The sequence below is a fragment of the Trachymyrmex cornetzi genome, unplaced genomic scaffold (assembly GCF_001594075.2).
Source record: "Trachymyrmex cornetzi isolate Tcor2-1 unplaced genomic scaffold, Tcor1.1 scaffold579, whole genome shotgun sequence".
NCBI classification, from domain to species: domain Eukaryota; kingdom Metazoa; phylum Arthropoda; class Insecta; order Hymenoptera; family Formicidae; genus Trachymyrmex; species Trachymyrmex cornetzi.
This window is the reverse complement of record NW_017299892.1, coordinates 1,997,714-2,001,769: the sequence shown is the minus strand read 5'-3', so window position 1 is coordinate 2,001,769 and position 4,056 is coordinate 1,997,714.

Genomic DNA, 4,056 nt, shown 5'->3' with positions numbered 1-4,056 from the left:
CAATTTTAAATAAATTATAAATTTTCGTGGATTAAATAGCATTACATTTCGACAAGCACAGTTGGGCGTTAAATAGTACGTGTACTTTTTCAAAATAATATATTTTATCAGAGAGATATTGCAGACATTTAAAAAAATATTATGTAATATTAAACTTTGATATGTTGAATACTGAATAGCAGATTTAATCTCTTATATATATATATATCATTTTATTATTTTTAACTGTAATGCATTTAGAACCACAAAAATTTGTAAAATAAAATTGATTAAACTCGCAAAAATGATATTTTATAAGGAACAGTCAATATAAACAAAAATTATTAGATGCGAGATTTGTTAACATGTCAAATACAAAAATAAAATAAACGTATAATTCCATGTTGACAATACCGAAATATTATATAACATTAAATTAAAAATTTTGCAATATTCTGAGTACTTTTAAATAAACTATATTGTACTTCTCATAACTCTCAGAGATTTTGGAAAATTATAATAATTTCAAAAGTATTATATAAACTTTTAACTTACATAAAAGAAAATTTACATTATATTTTAATGTACGCCTGTTAAAATGTAATATAAAAGGATTGCAAAAATATTTTTCTTCATTATTTTTGCATGCATGGGTTGAACATAATTAATTTGATAAAAAAACATGACGATTTATTTATAATATTTTGTAATATGTTTTTGTCATATGTGATATAATGATCATATGTGATGGAGATTTTTGAACAGAATATTAAACAATTAATATTTACGCATATAATTTACAGATACAGCGCATGATAATATACAATATGAAGTGGCAAATCAAGAGAAAGATGATCTAATAGTTCTTTACTGCATGAACAGCAATATTGGACAACATAAATGGTACAATTATGATTTTTACATTTATTTCATGTATTAGTAATAACTTGGTGTGTTATAGCTTTATCGTCGCATATAAAAAAAATAACAGAAAAATATTTTAGCAATTAAGTCACAAAAATATTTAAAAACATTTTTATATAAAACAATTTCTTTTAAATAAAAAGGTGTTATCTCTCAACCCACTTTCCTTTTCCAGCACCTCAACCACATAACTTTAGTTTTAGGTTACTCATTTTCCGAATTTTCCAGACCATTAATTAAAAATTAGTACAAAATCTTAAGCATTATAAAATTTTCCACGAATCAGAAAACATACAATTTCTGACTGTATGTTAAGAGATCGAAAAGTTCTCTCCAGATTGGGCATCGTAAATCTGTGGGTCGGAAAATCAAGTCAGTATTTAGAGCGGACAAAGATAATAATGTGTATTTACTTCCTTTCTCCGTTCCGCTACTGTGTCTGTGTGCGTTTGTGTATATGTAGATTATTGTAATAATGTTATTATTATTATAGGCTGATAGGTACATACAAAACAACACACAATAAAAACAATAACATAATATTAACGTGACGCTCACAATAATAATATGATAATAATATTAATAATAATATAATATAATATAATAATAATCTTAAGAATTTTTTTAATAGGCATAATAAACATCATCAGTGGTATATTTAATAACTAATTACAATCAACTTGTAGCAAAGCTTCGGACCTCATGGTAAACGCAACAGGATCGCTACCGTCCGATCGAAATTTCTCATTTAATCATTCCATTTGAAATTATTTATTTCGTTATCATTTATATTGTATTATATTATCGTCGTTACATAATTAACTGTTACAATACCGTGGCAGAACTATACAGTTGTCCGGAACTCAGTCTCTCACGAATTCAAATTCATTCTATACGATCCACATCTCATTATCGTGCTGTCTTTATTTCTTCATTCAGCCGCGTTTATCTACTGCCGTCGTTCGCAGCTATTTCATACGCTTAAGAATTTCTAATTCATGATTATCTTGTTTTTTTTTATCTTCTTTTTCTTACTCACGGGTTTTCCATATCTCTTGCCCCTCTTGCTCACGCTCTCGGTCCTTCTTTCTAGCTTTCTTTCTCTATCGATTTTTCCAGTGCAAGGCCTGTGCCTACTTTTCATTTTGTACCACAAAACATACATTCGTATCCACAGCCGTGTGACACGTTCGTGTCACCACACATGAAACAAATGTACTCTTGCTTACAGAAACATGCGTACATATATGTGTGCGAATATACCTATACGTACACATATATATACACAAACACACACATACACCCGTCCAAACACACGCATACATATACATACACAAAATACACGTATATAATATATTGTAGCCATTCACACGGACTCGGTAGCCCTTTGTAATTTAGATAAGTGTTGCACCTTAGAATAGAGATCCAGTGAGATAATTTCTTTTTCATTTAACACCTGATTAGATTATCTACTTAATCGCTGATGTTCTGTTCAAAATTGTATTCCGGCCGCGCTTAGGACTTCGTTCATACGAGATCGATTTTCTCTTACTACGTTTCTCGTCGTGAAAGACATGAGCACGAGTTTTAAACAAAAATATGTAAAACGACCGGAAGACATGATATATCCGTCGTGACATATCCATTGGATATATTTACAAAGATTAATACCTGTGACATTCACTGAACGCAAAAAAAATAAATGTATATATATTAATAATTATCAATAATCATGTATACATAATTATTGATAAACATTAATCAACAAATACGTCTTAGACATTTTTAGATCTAGCCAAAGTATAGGATATATTATAATTAATAAGAACATATCAATTCCATAATTAATTTTAATATTAAATTAATTTTTAATATTAAAACTTAACAAATGTCGATTTAAAATATCAATCGACATCACGCCCAGTTTTTATCAACGTATACTTAGAATATCCAATGGTAATGAAATATTAGAAAAAAATTTTCGACATCGGTTTTTTAACAACTTAAACCAAAAGTTTTTATCACGTGTTACCAATTATCATAAAAAATAATGCAATTACACTATCTCGTCAGTAAGCAATAAAGTTTAAAGTGTTAAGTACCACAACCTTTATTCCTTTCACGGCAAGAATTTCGCCCGTGCGCGAAGATGAAAATACTGAGTCTACGATCTTAACCCTGTATAACATCATAATTTTTATGAAGATCCCAAACTCAGCCTAGAATGGTACAATAGACCACTAGTCTCTGGCTACTAGGTATATTTTTAACATAAATCGCTTTTCTTCAATACTAGTATAAGAATTATAGGTACTAATTTGCGATCCTTTTTAGGCGATTAGTACGACATTGTGGACGTAACTATCTAACTTTTCGGATACGCTCGTGTTCTACACTGACTTCAAAATTTACCATTCTTTAATTTTGTCACGACAGGCAAATAATTGAATAGCAAGAAAAGAAAGTATTTATCTGACAATTTCGATAAATGTAAACTACGCCACAAATTTGTTTAAATTACACATATGTGTACGATAATTGACATTTAAATTCAAATATTACTGAGAACAGACATTTTTCGCAAATCTAGATGCCAATAAAATTTTTATGTATCTACATTTTAAGAAAACATTTCAAGAAAATAATATTTTAAAGAGTGTAAAAATGGCGAGCAATAATAAAATTTTTGCTAATATTAACTTTTTAGTATTACCTAGCTGTACAATAGGTAGGTAGTTGACAAGATTTGCAGGTCCTTAATGCGATCATATATAACCCATACCGAAGTGGAAAATTCATTTAAAGAGCGATACACATGCATTTACGCGAGATCAGTGAGTCCACTTACCCCTAAAAGTGACCCATCCGCTTTACAACTTGCGATTCTCGATGGACCGTCCAGTCCTAACTGCAAAATCAATGGTGTCTGATTGAATCAACTCCGGGTGTAACTGCAACGATACGTTCCAATCTCCAAATGTGTGACCCGGGCCCGATAATAGACAGGGATGTGAGACGGAGTAAACGAGTACATGATGCGACTGAAAGAGGAAAGAGGAGACTCTAGGCGGTGGGAGGAATAGGGGTACATTAAGTGACATTAATTACCTCTTTACTTTATGTATATGTATAATATATATATATATATATATA